The sequence below is a fragment of the Hemitrygon akajei genome, chromosome 23 (assembly GCF_048418815.1).
Source record: "Hemitrygon akajei chromosome 23, sHemAka1.3, whole genome shotgun sequence".
Classification (NCBI taxonomy): Eukaryota; Metazoa; Chordata; class Chondrichthyes; order Myliobatiformes; family Dasyatidae; genus Hemitrygon; species Hemitrygon akajei.
Genome location: NC_133146.1, coordinates 38353967 through 38371983, shown reverse-complemented (window position 1 = coordinate 38371983; position 18017 = coordinate 38353967). Strand labels below are relative to the sequence as shown.

At 42.1% G+C, this 18017-nt stretch overlaps 1 protein-coding gene across 5 annotated transcripts in view; it reads left to right on the top strand.

Annotated features, from left to right (window-relative positions):
• Nucleotides 1–18017, top strand: part of plce1 (phospholipase C, epsilon 1) — a 477143-nt gene that overhangs the window by 414618 nt on the left and 44508 nt on the right. The window lies entirely within an intron of this gene.

Genomic DNA, 18017 nt, shown 5'->3' with positions numbered 1-18017 from the left:
GGCCGTTGTACATTTCAGGCCTTCTATGATTTGATGACTGGCCTTTACTCATCCAATGATGAAAAGCACAATCCTGCCACTTGACTGCAAGGGCTGACGATCACTTGCAACCATGGGGGAGGAAAAGGCCTTCTGCAGCTGGCCCCTGTACCATTAGCCCAATCCCACCCCATCTTTATTCCCGCTCCCCTCACTCCCTGAGGCTACCCTGGAGGACGCTCTAATGGTACTGACCCAGTTCCCATATATCAAAGGAAAATGCTGTTGCTGCAGCCCATTGAACTAGACTCAATAGGGCTCAATGTCTCAATAGGGGTGGCATGGTAGCATTGCTTTACAGTGACAGTGATGAGGGTTCTATTCCTACCACTATCTGTAAGGAGTTTGTACATTTCTTCTTGTGACCGTGTGGGCTTCCGCTGGGTGTCCTGTTTCTTCCCACATTCCAAAGACATATGGGTTAGTAGGTTCACTGGTCACATGGGTGTATTTGGACAACATGGGCTCGTTGAGCTGGAAGAGCCTGCTACCATGTTGAACCTCTAATTAAAATTTTAAATTAAATTAAATTTGGCAACATACTTTAAATGTGGTTTTTAAAATCAGGTGAGATCAGTTTCTCTGCATTGTCATCCAAGCAGATGAACCTAAGTGGAGGCACAATGTTGGTTCAGCCCCCTCCCAATTTCGCAGCAATGAGTAGCTGAAAGCTGCTGATCTGTGGACTTAGCAGTGTGACAATTTGTTTTTGATTCACAGCCCAAGGACATGAGAAAGTGAAACAAAATTCACACCCTTGAATGTTCTATTGGGTGCCTGAGGACTTTATTTGGCAGGAGTTAAAGGATCTCCCATTCCTTGAACACCAAGACATATACAATAGTACTTCAAATTTAATTGTCATTCAACTATTCATGAATACTGCCAAATGAAATAGCGTTACACAGGGACCAAGGCACAAAACACAATACCAACAGTCACACACAGCACAAGGCATGGATAAGATAGCAAGCACCTATAAGAGATTGGTAAAGTACAGTCTAAAAAAATAGTCCAAGTCCCTGAGTCCATGAACGTTGCAGCATTATACAGTCGAACATAACACAGCTTGTCGTCTGCCAGTTAGAGGAATTAAATGCCTGGGGAACTAAATCCCAAAGAGACTTGAGCTGCTTTAAAAGAGAAGCTGTGGAGAAGAAGAAATAGAACTCAGAAAGAGAAGTTCTAAAAATGTGAAAGGACAATCAGTTTTGTTATCTCTGTTTCAAAGTGATTAACATTTACATTCTCTTTTGTTTGGCATTTGGAACACCTATAAGGAGATGCCCAATAAACTAGTTCTGCTCCATTGCAAATAGCTTTGCTGAGATTTCTGGCAGACGGAAGTTCTGTTTAGCTGTGGTTTTCAGTTCTGCCTTTTTATTGTATTTTGAAATACTTGCAGTTTGACTTAACATAATTTGTAAATAAAACTACAGAGGGGATAGGATTGGTGTTAAGACAATTTCTAAGTCACACTTTGTAAAATTTGACAGCGTTTTAACACAAGACAATGGTTTACTGGCACAACATTGTACACATGTCAACCAGTCCCTGTGGGCACCAGGCTGGCACTTAATCAATGCTGTTTTAGTAATTGTTCCAGAGATTTAATTTGCCTAAAAATACCAATATGCCAAAATCTTCTAAAAGTCAATTTTCTGATCATTGCAACTATGTAAGATCATTATCTAGATGAAAAGACTAGATAATTCATTTCAGGGTGCTCACAGTGATTATCTAAACCAGGTTAATGGCTAGGTGTTTGCCATTGTGTATAACAGTGTGACACATTGCTTATTTAAACCATAGATTGTATTTCAGGACATGGCCACTGCTTCTTCTGATGAAAATGAAGAAGAAATTAGGAAGTTAGGCATTTTGAGCTGTCCAAAACAGTCAGTGCTAGTGTCATCAATGACAAAGCTACCACTCATATACACAGTTTGTGAGAAACAGAAACCAACTCAAAATGTCTCTGAAATCACTCTCGTGCTCCTGTTTCAATGACACTCCAGATGTCAGAACATTTCTGGTCCTGTTGGAAGAACAGAATATATAATGAGTTGCAGATTTCCTTGCAATTACTTTTCCTCCATCTTTCTTTCTTCTGTAGGCTGTAAAAACAAGTTTAACTGTATTAGACCATTGCTTATTTTCTCTTTACAGAGCATGCTGACTTAATCATTAATGCCATTACATGGTGTGTGGTCCTCGTGTTCTACAATTAGAGTTATCCATTTTACTACAGTCTGACTAATATTTAATCTTTCTTATTCTGATTGTGCCAACTAATTTCTGACTCTCTGCTCTTATTCCCTCCCTGCCTTCTGTAGCTGATGCTCTTATTGCTTCCCTCTCCACTGCTATGAATGATCAAGAAGGTAAAAGCCCCAGTTTCGGCACTGGTTAATGCAAAGTATATTATGAGTGCTGTGCTGCGGGATGGGAGGGCAAAGGAAAAAATTGTATTCCGATGTAAATTGTAACATTTTCCAGGTATCAAATACAAGTTCAGTGGAGTTTCACAGGAGATAGAGAAACTTTATCTATTTTAGGGTGAATATATGCTGTCTTTGAGCAAGTCAAAGAAAGTCTGATTGGTGAACCTGCCACAACAGTTTCTGTTACTATGTTCTATCTTTAGAGCCTGTATGTGAGCTGTTATTTCATATTTCCTTATGACTTAAAGCTTGGGGAGTAATATACAGTAGCTAAGTAACCTTCTGGCTGGAGCATCTGCAGAAGACACATGCTCACAAGGAGAACCTACAAGGTCCACCCATCTGGGATCAGGTTTGAGCCTGGGCTACAGGAGCTCTGAAGTGGCTGTTGTACGTGTTACCTGTATACCCTCTTTATAAACAGTGACTACAAGTCCTTGCGCATACTTTGAAATGTAATCTCTGCAAAACCAGCAGTAAAGTCTTTTAGCATGTAGCTACTGATACAACAATGTCACAGGAATTATTTATTTATTTATTTGGATACTCCACAAATTAGGCCCTTCGAGTCACGTTGCCCAGCATCCCTCGAGCCTAATCATGGGACAATTTACAGTGACCTATTAACCTACCGTTAGGTCTTCGGGCTGTGGGAGAAAACAGGAGAACCCGGAGGAAACCCCGACAGTCACAGGGAGAACGTGCAAACTCCTTATAGGCAGTGGTGGGAATTGAAACTGGGTCACCCGTACTGTAAAGCATTGTGCTAACCACTACGCTATTTTGCTGCCCACTGTATGTTTGGAAACAGATGGGAGTACGGCAGTAAAACTGGGGTTGCTTGCATCGTGAAGTGAGGCTTGATCAGTCCAGGGTATTTCCTGGTGTTTTTACAATGCAGTTAACAGTGCTTTATTTATTGGCCTGTGTAGTTAATAACTGGTAATGTCTTCTAGTGAATGGTTAATAACAGTAGCCAGAAACTGCCATGTACACAGCAATAACCAATAGCATAAAATGTAATGGAGTTGAGATCTGTGCAATATTAATGTCATACAAGTAGATATTAATATCTTACATTGCCATTGCATTGAAATTTTCTATAACACATAGGTAAAATAACCAAATTGTAAAATATCCAGTTATGTTAAGTGCTACTGTTATTTCACTTCCTTTTTAAGCTCAACTCACAGTGGTGACAGATGTTCAGCTCCTCTTTGCTCACCATATGTTTGGGCTAGAGATGATACGAAGATAAATTTTACTGACTAACTCACAGATTAATGCAACTATTATACATAAATATTTCACTTGGCATAATGTTGGCAATATGTTCACAACATTCATCATCCTGTCACCATCCATGCCAAGTAAGGAACTTTTCCATTATAACTGTTTTCCAAATGCTGTTTTTCCCCTCCCAAACGAATAGGCTGCACTAGCATATGATAGTTGGAAAGGTATAAGTATTAAAAATACTAGATTCGAATCCAAATATCGCACTTCAAATGCTGCCGAAGTGTTTATAGGTGTAGAATAATTTTTATGTGCTGTGCCCCTTGCTTCCCAGCACTTTATGAGCATGTTATAAACCACAACCTGCATTTGTTCAGCAGTCAGACTGTGTGCGTGTTTAGACAGGCTCGTCTCCACTTTGACAGAATAGTGGTTTGTGCTTCAGGTGGCAGAGCATTCCTCATCTCACTTTCTGTGACTGGCCCCAGTTTTCACTTCATCCTTCACCCATCAGGCAGTCCAGTCACACATGGGTACGTGTGGCACAGGCACATTCCTGATTTGCCTCAGAGATCGGCCCACGTTAATTTGCCATCTCTTTATTTCGGTGCCCTTGGCGCTAAACTGAGTGTGAGGTTTCATATTCAGGTTTCCTCTGGGATTTGTCAACTGTTTCTCACCCCACTGCATTTTCCCATCTCTCTCCATTTGGTATTAGGAACATGAAAGAAAGAAACTGAATATTTTATCCATGTGAAACATCCCCTTGTTCAGTAAGAATCTCACTGACCTTTTACTTCAGACCTTAATAAGTGAAGGGCTCATTCTTCCACAGCAGATGCCCTTAATGTCCTCTCTCTTGATGCCTATAAGAGTGTAATCATGCCACTCCTGTTATTGTGCACTACAGAAGTGAAGTCTTTGAGAACAGCAACTGTGGCCATTTAATGTTAAAACATTCAAACTGTTCAATGTTTCTTGAAAGGCCTTTTACCAACAACATTATTAAATAAAATAAACAAATCATAGCCAAAAATAGGTGTTTGTAACATAATAAAAGTGTAAAAAAAGACCACATTTCCATAAAGTAAACTTTTAAATAATATTTTGGTATGTTTGAAAAGGCGGATCCCTATACTTAACTCAGAGGTCTATACCTATGTGATCAACTAGAGCCTCGTGTTCATTCAGGCCTTTGTATTAATTAGTGAGAGGCGTGAGGGTTTGCACTCACAGACCACTGCTCCTGAGTGCAGAGGAATTCAATATTTTCCAGATCGACAACCAGGTTAACTAACAAAGGTCTAGAAATATATGGACCATTCTGTATTTAAATAGAAAATTGGCTGCCTCTTGTGAGATTTTAGCCTTTTGATTTTTCATCCTGATCAAAAATGACTAAGATTGAGGGAAAAGACTAGGAATGATAAGGCTTATTGATGGTTGCAAAATAACATTTTAAATTAAATAAGTGGAGAAAAAAATATATACAGTGAGGTAGTGTGCATTTAATGTCCAGTGAGAAATTTGATGGTGAAGGGGGAAAAGTTGTTCTTAGAACATTGAGAGTGTATCTTACCTCACTCAGAAAGACCAAGCAATGGCAACACTAAATCCACATTCTACCCTGATATTTAATGATTAGTGATTAATGAGACAGGGAGTAGAGGGGATATTAGAGGTGTAGGGGAGGGAGGAAAGGGAGTTAGAAAAGAAGAGAGAAAGGTTTAAAATACAAGAGGTGGGCAAGTGTGAGAGGGGAGCAAAAAGGAAGGAAAAAATACAATTACTGAAAGTTCTCTATTGGAAGTGAGATACTGTATTTAATTGGGAACTTACCTGGCTAAAAAAAATTCTATCAGAAATTCCCTGTTTTCCACGTAATCTTCTTGTCCTATGAAGCTTCCAAGCATTCCCAAGCCTGAGGACAACAGTGTATGTCCTTGAATCACCCAGCTTACTTGCTGTTGACCTCATCACAGATTTATTGTCTTTGAACCATTCTTCCCAGTGAGAACTTTCAGAAAACGTCAGAATGATAACCATAAAGGCAGAGCATGCAGTACTTCTGTCCAGTCTACCCACACACTATTTATCATTGAGTGACAGCATGCTTGGCTATTAACAGATTGCACCACTATTTCTATTAGCCTCAACCATTCCAAGGTAAACTATTAAAGAAAGATAAACATGAACCTTTGAAATTCTGTTGGGTCGATATACCGGAAGGGGAATTAAAAAGAAATCTCATTTTGCACCAACAATTGTTCACATTTATTTTTAACATGTGATTGTGTGGGTTTCCTCTGGGTGCTCAGATTTCCTCCTACAGACTGAAGACGTGCCAGTTGGTGGGTTAACTGGTCATTGTAAATTGTCCGTGATTAGTCTAGGATTAAATTGGGGGGCTGCTGGGCAGTGCAGTTCAAAGGGCTGGAAAGGCCTGTTCTGCGCTGTATCTCAATCAGTAAATGAATTTAATGTAGTATTAAATTTCAGAGCAAGAGAATCTGAAAGGCAAATGCTTTCAGAAGTTGTTTTTGGACTGTAATAACCCCAAAACAGCAACTATTCATGTAAATGTTATGAATTACTGTATATTACTGTGTAAATTTGCACCCAAGTTCTAAGTGACTGTTATGGATTTAAAATATTGTAGTTAAAATATTTGCTTTGCTTAATCCAAAGAGGCTGAGTGAAGGATACATGTAAATGAAGGATGAAACTAATATTGGAACATAGACCATTACAGCAAAGCACAGGCCCTTCAGTCCTCCATGTTGTGCTGACTTATTAACCTACTCTAAGATCATCCTAACCCTTTCCTCCTACATAGCTCTACTTTTTTCTATCATCCATGTGTATAATATATATATTTGTATTTGTGCATTTTGCTATTAATTCTGTCACCTAAACTCACTGAGCTATGTCACGTATTTAATAAGGCGAATTATGAGCTGTGATATGTATTTACCAAACTAAAACATTGAGGTTGAGATACTTGGGAATTGGGCAGAAATTGCAGAGAATCCTGAACAGTTGGTGCAGGGCAAACCAATAAGCATTTTGTTTATAAGCTTGTCGAACAGTGAACAATGCTCACAATGAACAATGCCAATCACAAAGGTCTTTCCTTCTTGAGGTTCTGGGTGTAGCATCCTGGATGAGAATGTTGATAGCCTGGGATGGAAAGGTGGTCAGCTATTAGTGATCTGAAGATCTAAGTGTATGAGGATTGGAAGGGATATCAACGTTCAGGGATGCAAAGAGGACCGCAAGAAAGAAAACCAGTGTGTTCTCAGATTCCAAGACATGTCAGCTTCTATGGTTGGGAACCAATGTCAATGTTCCAGGATTAGAAGGGAAGTCAGTATTCTGGGATCAGAAGAGTATCAATGTCTTGGGATTGGAAGATGTGCCATTGTTTCAATTGGATGGAGTGTCAATGTCTGGGGATCAGAAAGGGTGTTGATGTTTAGAAGGAATGTCAAGATGTAGGAGTTGTAATGTGTGTTGGTAGTCAGGAAGAGAATAAAGGTTAATGGTTAATGAGAGATGGGTTGTTGGGGCTTTCAGTAGACCCCCAATTGTGAGGGACTGGGGATGGATGAAGCTCTGTAGATCAGTCATCAGGGAAGGTCTGGCCAGAGAAGTGAGCTAGAGTTGGGAAACAGTTGGTCCAAACTACAGTATATGTGACCATATGAATGTGAATGCAAACCTCTGAAGTGTTGTTGGTGGAGCGCCACCATATGTGTCCTGGTTCCATTGCTTCAGCACCTCAAAAGAATGGAGGAGCTAGAAGTAAAATTGCCATCACACTCAAAATACTCAAGGACCTCAGCAGATCAGGCAGCATCTATGGAGGGAAATAAACAGCTGGCATTTCGGGCTGAGACCTTTCATCAGGACTGGAAAGGAAGGGGGCAAAAGGCAGGATAAGAAGGTGGAAGGTGTACAAGCTGGCAGGGTATAGGTGAGGGGGATGAAGTTAGAGGCTGGGAGGGGTAAGTAACACCCACTTCCCATTTCTCACACATCGACCCTCACACTATCCTCCTGTCGTGTTAACAGGGATAACCTTTCACTTTACCTACCACTGCATGAGCCTCTGTATCTGTCATATCAGTCTCTGTAACTTCCACTACATCCAACAGGATCATACCAGCAAGCACATCTTCCCCTCCACTAACCCCTCAGCTTTCTGTAGAGATTACTATATACGTGACTCCCTTATCCACCTGTTCCTACACACTAATCTCCCTGCTGGCACTATATGGCTTCTTACTTCATTCCCCCCTACTCCCTTACCTACCCACTTTCTCCCTCACTTGGTGTCACCTATCACTTGCTGGCTTGTACTCTTGGCAAATATGTTAGGTCCTACTCTGTCAAAGCCTCCTTTCGCTGTGACCTAGGTGCTCCTTGTTGCTGGTACAACCCACTGAAATAGCTGTACTCCTCCCATTCTGACCTGTGAGTCTGCTTCTTAGTTGCTGCACCTATACACAGTATCCTGCACCTTCAACAGCCTAGCTCCTGGGCTCTGGAAATCACTCACCCATCACTCTGTTTCTGCTGACCTGCTCTCTTTGTTTAAGATTTTCCTTTGGCCAGCTGTTTGGCCATTAGCCCTACTGCCTCAATACAGAGCTCAAGGTCAATCTTTGCTCTGTAAAAGGCCTTGGAATACAATATTATTTTATAGGCCCTAAGTACAAAATGTTCTTCCTGTGTATCTGTTTGATAGTTCTAGCTTGATGATAGCTGAGACCAGGCGAGGGGGAAGTCGGGTAGTTGGGAGCGGGAGGAATGAAGTGAGAAGCTGAGAGGTGATAGGTGGAAGAAGTAAGGGACTGAAGAAGAAGGAATCTGACAGGATAAAAGAGTGGACCATAGGAGAAAGGGAATGAGGAGAGGAACCAGAGGACAGTCAAGGAGAAGAGAAGGGAAGGGGTAAGAAAGGAGCCAGAATGAGGAATGGAAAAGAGAGAAGGAGGGGTGGGGGCAGGGGGGGGGGGTAATTACCCAATGTTAAAGAAAGCAATATTTATTGATTTGGTTGTCTTTAGGCAGATTGCCTTTCCTCCTTATTCAACAATTCTTTCTGTGGAAAGATTCACAATCCAAATTACCATGAGCAAAGCAACAGGAGGTTTTCCATAAATAATATAAAACTGTAAATGAATCTAAAACATAGAACTATTCCAAAGAATAACCACATATATCACCTGTATGAGAGAGAAGTAATCTTTGGGAAAACTAGTAATTTTATAACTCTACTGTTGCAAAAGGTGATATGGGAAACCAATCTATCTCTTGAGTTAGTTTTTATTGATTTTTTTAGATGATATTCAAACCATACACAGTGGATTCCAGTTATCAAAGTATGTATGTAGTATTACAACTCATGAGTTTCGTCTTCCCACAGACAGCCACAAAACAGTTAATTGGGACACTTTGGGACACATTGAAACACATTGGCCCAATTTAGCAGCTACCTCAATTAGCTGAAGTTTCATGGAAATTGAAGATTTCAAGACTTCATATTTATTGTAACATTCAAGTTGTTTATTGATACCTTCAAATTCTTCATAGTCTTAATTTGTTAAAGTATTAAAATCGTTCCATTTTCACTCCCAGCTGTTTTTGGCATCTCCAAGCCGGAATATGTAAAAACCATACTGAGCAAAATATTTCTAAACTGTCATACTGCTTATTTCTTCCCAACTATCAGTGCCAAAAATCACTGCTTTTTGAACAGATACACACACAACTGATGTTATTTTAAAACTTATTGCTCTAAACAGTGTAATGCCTGACATTCACATAAGTGAACGCAACTGACACTAGTTAGAAACTGTTTAGTAACAGTCGTCTATCCCAATTAAGCAACATAGTGTCCCAAATAAGTAAATGAAATCCCAGCCATTTTCTCATTAGTGTTTGTTCTGTATGAGTTAATCCCAAAAAAGTAGCTCCCCTAATCAATCACTGACCCGATCAACCGGAATTCACTGTATGGCAATTTTTGTGGATCCCAGTTTACAATGCTTCAAAAAAGGTTTGTCTTATGAAGTTTATAGATCACTGATAATTACAAAGTAGACCATATGTTTCCCTGAACTGGGAAAAAAATGGCATCTTTTGCCAAACTCTACACTGCCTATTCATATCTCTCGATACATATGCATATCTCAACATTGTATTAGGGTGCCAGAGCAAAGTAGATACACAACTTACTGAAAATATTCATCATATCAGTGGCATACTGTATGTGGAGAGAGAAATGGATTTAATTTTTCAGATTAACGATCTTTTATCAGAGTTATCAAGTCTCTCTGTCTGAGCCTCTATATGAAGAATGGAGATGTGGGTTAGTCTCTGGAGGGTCTAACCACTCTTACCTTGAGGACAGACAAGATTACAAAATCTTTGCAATTATTTTGGTTATAAATTGATTAATTTGTTATAAAGCAGAACAAAAAATTGCCATTTATATGGTCAGTGTGAAACAAGCAAAGGCAAAAATATAGATAATATTTGCAAATAGCTTAAAAGTTTATAAAGTTTAAAGTAAATCTATTATCAAACTACACATATACTCTGAGATTAAATTTCTTGCAGCCATACTCATTAAATGCATAATAGAATCAGTGGAAGACCACACCAACTTGGGTGTTCAATCTTGTGCAAAACAGAACAAACTGTGCAAATACAAAAAGAAAGAAATAATAATAATAAATAAATAAGCAATAAGTATCAAGATGGCAAGATTAAGAGTCCTTCAATGTGACCTCATAGGTTGTGGGAACATTTCAATGATGGGGCTTATATAGTAGCACATCATGAGATCATTAGTATTCCTTAACGCTGTACCTTAATGGAGAAACTTGCATGATATTTGGAATTGAAGTAATACAATGAAGAAAAGAATGTTTTAAAAAAAGGTATGTTTTGCATGCTTGCTTGGTCTGGTCACTCGTGCTGGGAAAGCAACCTGAGAAACATATGTGATAGGGTCTTATCATTTCTGTCCTTGCTGAGAATCAAGGTCAGAAGCAGCTACAGGGAACTGGGCATGCTCAGCAACTCTTCCCCCTTGCCCAACCCAATCCTCCACCCTATACATGTCAAATGCATGATTTATTTAAAGTTGAAATACTCATATGCATCTGTTATGTAGGTTAGAAATGCAATGTTAATATGCAGCATGGTTACATTACAAAAGGAGGGCATTTGACTCAGTGAGTCAAAATGGCAGATTCGAACTGAGTGATGCTGGCAGTCCTTGTCCATGCCTCATAGCTGTGCAGTTATTTTTTCTTCAGTGTTTAAGAAGCTCTTATTCACAGTTTCCTTGTGTCTTTTGCCCAAAATCAGCCGCTCTCTCTTTACCCTTTTTTAACCAGTCACCTCTGCCAAATCTCCTCTCAGCCTTCTTTATTCAAAATCATTTCTCTAATCTAAATGGATCTGTCTTCACTAGGGAAGACACAAACAATCTCCCAGATGTAATAGTGGCCAAAGGAACTAGTGTAAAGGATGAACTGAAGGAAATTTATATTAGGCAAGAAACGGTGTTGGATAGACTGTTGAGTCTGAAGGCTGATAAGTCCCCGGGACCTGATGGTCTGCATCCCAGGGTACTTAAAGAGGTGGCTCTAGAAATCGTGGACGCATTGGTAATCATTTTCCAATGTTCTATAGATTCAGGAACAGTTCCTGCTGATTGGAGGGTGGCTAATGTTGTCCCACTTTTCAAGAAAGGAGGGAGAGAGAAAACAGGGAATTATAGACCAGTTAGCCTGACGTCACTGGTGGGAAAGATGCTGGAGTCAATTATAAAAGAGGAAAATATGACACATTTGCATAGCAGTAGAAGGATCAGTCCGAGTCAGCATGGATTTATGAAGGGAAAATCATGCTTGACTAATCTTCTGGAGTTTTTTGAGGATGTAACTAAGAAAATGGACAAGGGAGAGCCAGTGGATGTAGTGTACCTGGACTTCCAGAAAGCTTTTGATAAAGTCCCACATAGGAGATTAGTGGGCAAAATTAGGGCACATGGTATTGGGGGCAGAGTACTGACATGGATTGAAAATTGGCTGGCTGACAGGAAACAAAGAGTAGTGATTAATGGGTTCCTTTCGGAATGGCAGGCTGTGACCAGTGGGGTACCGCAAGGTTCGGTGCTGGGACCACAGCTGTTTACAATATACATTAATGATTTAGATGAAGGGATTAAAAGTAACATTAGCAAATTTGCTGATGACACAAAGCTGGGTGGCAGTGTGAAATGTCAGGAGGATGTTATGAGAATGCAGGGTGACTTGGACAGGTTGGGTGAGTGGGCAAATGTATGGCAGATGCAGTTTAATGTGGATAAATGTGAGGTTATCCACTTTGGTGGCAAGAACAGGAAGGCAGATTACTATCTAAATGGAGTCAAGTTAGGAAAAGGGGAAGTACAATGAGATCTAGGTGTTCTTGTACATCAGTCAATGAAAGCAAGCATGCAGGTACAGCAGGCAGTGAAGAAAGCTAATGGCATGCTGGCTTTTATAACAAGAAGAATTGAGTATAGGAGTAAAGAGGTCCATCTACAGCTGTACAGGGCCTTGGTGAGACCCCACCTAGAGTATTGTGTGCAGTTTTCATCTCCAAATTTGAGGAAGGACATTCTTGCTATTGAGGGAGTGCAGCATAGGTTCACAAGGTTATTTCCCGGAATGGCTGGACTGTCATATGTTGAAAGATTGGAGCGACTGGGCTTGTATACACTGGAATTTAGAAGGATGAGTGGGGATCTGATTGAAACATATAAGATTATTAAGGGATTGGACACACTGGAGGCAGGAAGCATGTTCCTGCTGATGGGTGAGTCCAGAACAAGAGGCCACAGTTTAAGAATAAGGAGTAGGCCATTTAGAACAGAGATGTGAAAAAACTTTTTCACCCAGAGAGTGGTGGATATGTGGAATGCTCTGCCCCAGAAGGCAGTGGAGGCCAAGTCTCTGGATGCATTCAAGAGAGAGTTAGATAGAGCTCTTATAGATAGCGGGGTCAAGGGATATGGGGAGAGGGCAGGAACGGGGTACTGATTGTGTATGATCAGCCATGATCACAGTGAATGGCGGTGCTGGCTAGAAGGGCCGAATGGCCTACTCCTGCACCTACTGTCTATTGTCTATAAACTGTTGGTTCAAGTCCTTTGCTCTGCAACCTTTCTACTAAACTTTTCCCTCACCCTCTCTCGTCCTTCACACCCACTACGTAGTGAGGTGACTAAACTGAAGTGTGCCTGATGCTTCGCCAGTGTTTTATACAGACTCAACATGACTTTTACATCTTTGCTTTTATGAAGCCCAGATGCTATATGCATTATTAATCGCTCTGTCAACATTTACTGCTGCATTCAAGGATTTATGCACTAATACCGCCCAGGTCCTCTTTCCTGAACACCCTTCAGAACTGTGCTATTAATATGCTGTTCCTCATTCCTTTTGTGCCAAGATATATCACATCACACTTCTCTGTATCAAGTTGCTTCCGGTACTTGTCTGCCATTCTCCCAGCCATCTATGTCATTTCATTGCAGTCTATTTCTATTTTCCTCACTGTTTACCACACTTTCAAACTATGTGTCACTTGCAAATTTGGAAATTTTGCATTGCACGCTAGTATTTTACAGAAAAAAGTAGTGTCCCAACAACGATCCCTGTCAATCACACCCCAATTTGGAAAAACAACGCAGTAGGCTAGGTAGCATCTATGGAAAAGAATACAGTCAATGTTTCAGGCCAAGAGCCATCAGCAGAATTGGAGAAAAAAGGTGGATTTAAAAGGTGGGGTAAAGGGAGAGAGAAACACAAGGTGATAGGTGAAACCTGGAGGGGAGGAATGAAGTAAAGAGCTTGGAAGTTGATTGGTGAAACAGGTACAGGGCTGGAGAAGTGGGAGTCTGGTAGGAGAGGACAGAAGACCATGGAAAAAAGAAAAGGGGGAGGCAATGGGCAGGCAAGGAGATAAGGTGTGGGAGAGGGAAAAGGGGATGGGGATTGGTGGGGGGAGGGCATTACTGGAAGTTTGAGAAATGGATGTTCATGCCATCAGGTTGGAGGCTACCCAGACAGAATATAAGGTGTTGTTCTTCCAACTGAGAATGGCCTCATCAGCACAGTACAGGAGGCCATGGATTAACATGTCAGAATGGGAATGGGAAGTGGAATTAAAATGGCTGGTACTGGGAGATCCCGCTTCTTCTGGCAGACTGAGCGTAGATGCTCGGCGAAGCGGTCTCCCAATCTATGTTGTGTCTCATCAATATACAGGAGGCCACACTAGGAGCACCAAACACAGTATATGACCCCCAACAGACTCACTGATGAAGTGTCGCCTCACCTGGAAGGGCTTTTTGGGGCCCTGAATGGTAGTGAGGGAGCAGGTATAGGGACACTTGTTCTGCTAGCAAGGATAAGTGCCAGGAGAGAGATCAGTGGAGAGGGATGAATGGACAAGGGAGTCGCGTAGGGAGTGATCTCTGCGGAAAGCAGGAAGTGAGGGGGGGCAGGAAAGATATGCTTGACGGTGGGATCCCGTTGGAGGTGGCAGGAGTTCCGGAGAATTATGTGCTGGATGCGGAGGCTGGTGGCATGATAGATGAGGACAAGAGAAACCCTATCCCTGGAGGGAGGATGGGTTAAGAGCAGATTGTATAAAGTAGAAGAGATGCGATTGAGGGTAGCATTGATGATGGAGGAATAGAAGCCCTTCCTTTGAAAAAGGACATCTCCTTCATTCTGGAATGAAAAGCCTCATCCTGAGAGCAAATGCTGCAGAGAGAAGGGGATGCCATTTTTACAAGTAACAGGGTGGGAAGAAGTATAGTCCAGTTAGTTGTGAGAGTCTGTGAATTTATCATAGACATCAGTAGATAAGCTGTCTCCAGAGATAGCAACAGTGAGATTGAGAGAGGGAGGGAAGTGTTGGAAATGGACCAGGTAAATTTGAGGGCAGGGTGGTAGTTGGAGGTAGTTGATGAAGTCGAGGAGTCCTGCATGGCTGCAGGAAGCAGCACCAATGCAGTCGGCAATCTAGCGTAGGAAAAGTGGGGGACGAATACCAGTGTAGGCTTGGCACATAGCCTGTTCCACGTAGCTGACAAAAAGGCAGGCATAGCTGGGTCCCATACGAGTGCCCATGATTTTGTTTGCCCATTCCTTTTGTTTGAAGGAAGTGGGAGGAGTCAAAGCAGAAGTTCTTAAAGTGAGGACATGTTCCGTTAGTAGGAGGAGAGAGGTGGTGCAGGGAAACTGGTTGGGTCTGGTGTCCAGAAAGAAAAGGAGAGCCTTGAAGCCTTCCTGGTGGGGGATGGAGGGGTATAGGGACTGGACATCTATAGTGAAAGTTAGATGATGGAGGCCAGGGAACTTGAATTCATTGAAAAGATCCAGAGTGTGTGAAGTGTCACAGATATAGGTAAGAAGGGACTGGACTAGGGGGATAAAGCAGAGTTGAGGTATGCAGATGTGAGTTCAATGGGGCAGAAACAAGCTGAAACAATGGGTCTACCTGGACAGGCAGGTTTGTGGATCTTGGGTAGGAGATAGAAACGGGACGTGCGGTGTGCGAGAACTATGAGGTTGGTGGCAGTGGATGGGAGATCCCTCAGAGCAGATAAGGTCAGAGATGGTGTGGAACTCAGTGGCCTCATGCTCCTTAGTGGGATCCTATTTGAGAGGTAAGTAAGAGGAGGTGTCTGAGAGTTGTTGCTGAGCCTCAGCAAGGTTGAAGTCAGTCTGCCAGACTACTACAGCACCCCCCCCCCCTTTATCTGCAAGTTTTCTGCTGAATTTAGGATTAGTGCGGAGGGAGTGGAGAACAGAGCGTTCAGAAGGGGTGAGGTTGGAATTGGAGAGAGGAAGTCGAGACTGTTAATGTGTCTATGGATGTCCAATCCCTGTACCCCTCCATCCCCCAGCTAGAAGGCCTCAAAGCTCTCTGTTTCTTACTGGACACCAGACCAACCAGTTACCCGCCACTACAACTGTGCTCTGTCTAATGGAACATGTCTGCACTCTTAATAACTTCTCCTTTGGCTCCCACTTCCTTCAAACAAAAAATGTAACCATGGGCACTTGCATGTGGACCAGTCTATGTTCCAAGCCTACACTGGTGTCTGTCCCCCGCTGTTCCTATGCTACATTGATGACTGCATTGGTGCTGCTTCCTGCGCCCATGCAGAGCTTGTCAACGTTATCAACTTTGCCTCCAGCTTCCATCTTGCCCTCAAATTTATCTGGTCCATTTCTGACACTTCCCTCCCCTTTCTCAATCTCACTGTCTCTATGTCTGGAGACAGCTTATCTACTGATGTCTATTATAAATCCACGGACCCATAGCTACCTGGACTATATCTCCTCCCACCCTGTTAGTTGTATAAGTGCCATCCCTTTCTCTCCACCACATCTGCTCTCAGGAAGAGGTTTTTCATTCCAGATGTCCTCCTTTTTCAAAGAAATGGGCTTCCCTTCCTCCACCATCAATGCTGCCCTCAACCATATCTCTTCCATTTCACATATGTCTGCACTTACCCCATCCTCCCGCAACCCTACCAGGGATAGGGTTCCTCTTGTCCTTACCTATCGCCCTACCAACCTCCGCGTCCAGCACGTAATTCTCCAGAACTTCTGCCATCTCCAACGGGATCCCACTACTAAGCACAGCTTTCTCTCCACCCCCCCCCCCCCCAATTTCTGCTTTCCGCAGGGACCACCCCTATGTGACTCCTTTGTCCATTCATCCCTCCCCACTGATCTCCCTCCTGGCACTTATCCTTGCAAGTGGAACAAGTGCTACACTCATCTCTACACCTTCTCCCTCAGGGCCCCATAAAAGTCCTTCCTGGTGAGGTGACACTTCACCTGTGAGTCTGTTGGGGTCATATACTCTGTCCGGTGCTCCTGGTGTGGTGTACTGTAGGTTGGTGAGACCGACATAGATTGGGAGACCGCTTAGCCGAACAGCTACACTCCATCTGCCAGAAGAAGTGGGATTTCCCAGTGGTCACCTATTTTAATTCCACTTCCCATTCCCATTCCGATCTGCCACTCCACGACCTCCTCCACTGTAGCAATGAGACCACAGTCAGCTTGGAGGAACAATACCTTGTTATGCCCGCATAGCCTCCAACCTGATGGCATGAACAGTGATTTCTCAAACTTCTGGTAATGCCTCCCCACTTTACCATTCCCCATTACCTTTTCCCTTTCTCACCTTATCTCTTTGCCTGCCCATCACCTACTTCTGGTGGTGCTCCTTCCCCTTTTCTTTCTCCAATGGCCTTCTGTCCTCTCCTGTCAGAATCTCCCTTCTCCAGCCCTGTACCTCTCTCATCAATCACTTTCCAGCTCTTTACTTCACCCTTCCCCCTCCCAGTTTCACCTGTCACCTTGTATTTCCCTCTCCCCTACCCCCGCCCCACCTTTTAAAGCTACTCCTCATCTTTTTTTCTTCAGTCCTGCCAAAGGGTCTCATTCAAAACATTGACTGTACTTTTTTCCATAGGTGCTGCCTGACCTGCTGAGTTCCTCCAGCATTTTGTGTGTGTTGCTCGGATTTCCAGCAGCTGCAGATTTTCTCTTGTTTATTATTACTGCTTTCAACCTTGTAAACAGATGTTCTGTCCATGTTGCCTCTGCCCCTTTTAGTTCCATAAGATTTAATTTTGCTTACTAGCCTTTCCATAGGTCTTCATTAGATACTAACTGAGAACCCATGTAGACAACATCTACTGCATGCTGATGGTCAAAAAGCTGCAGAAGCTAGAAATCAGAATTAAAACAGAAAATGCTGGAAACACTCAACAGGTCAAGCAGCATCTGTGGAAAAAGAATGAGAGCTAGTGTTTCATGTCGAAGCTCCTTCATTCAAAATGAGAAATAGAAAGCAAGCTTTAGGTTAAAAGAGTAGGGTAAGGGAGTGTTTCCAACATTTTGTTTTGATCTATTGTTCTCCCTTCATCAGTCTTCTAGTCACCTCATTATAAAAATCAATCAGGTTATTCAAAACATTATTTTCCTTTAATAGTTCCATGTTAGCTCTTGTTTATCAAACATGATAAAGTAAATCACAATGAAATAAGCCAGATCTCAAAAACATACTAGGAAATTATCAATGCTCCCTTTTCATCTATTATTGATCTGGGAACATCTGTCCATTATAAACATTTGATTATTTTAATGACTAGGCACGTTTATTGCCATTGGCTTAAAAATTGCTTTGCATATGATATGA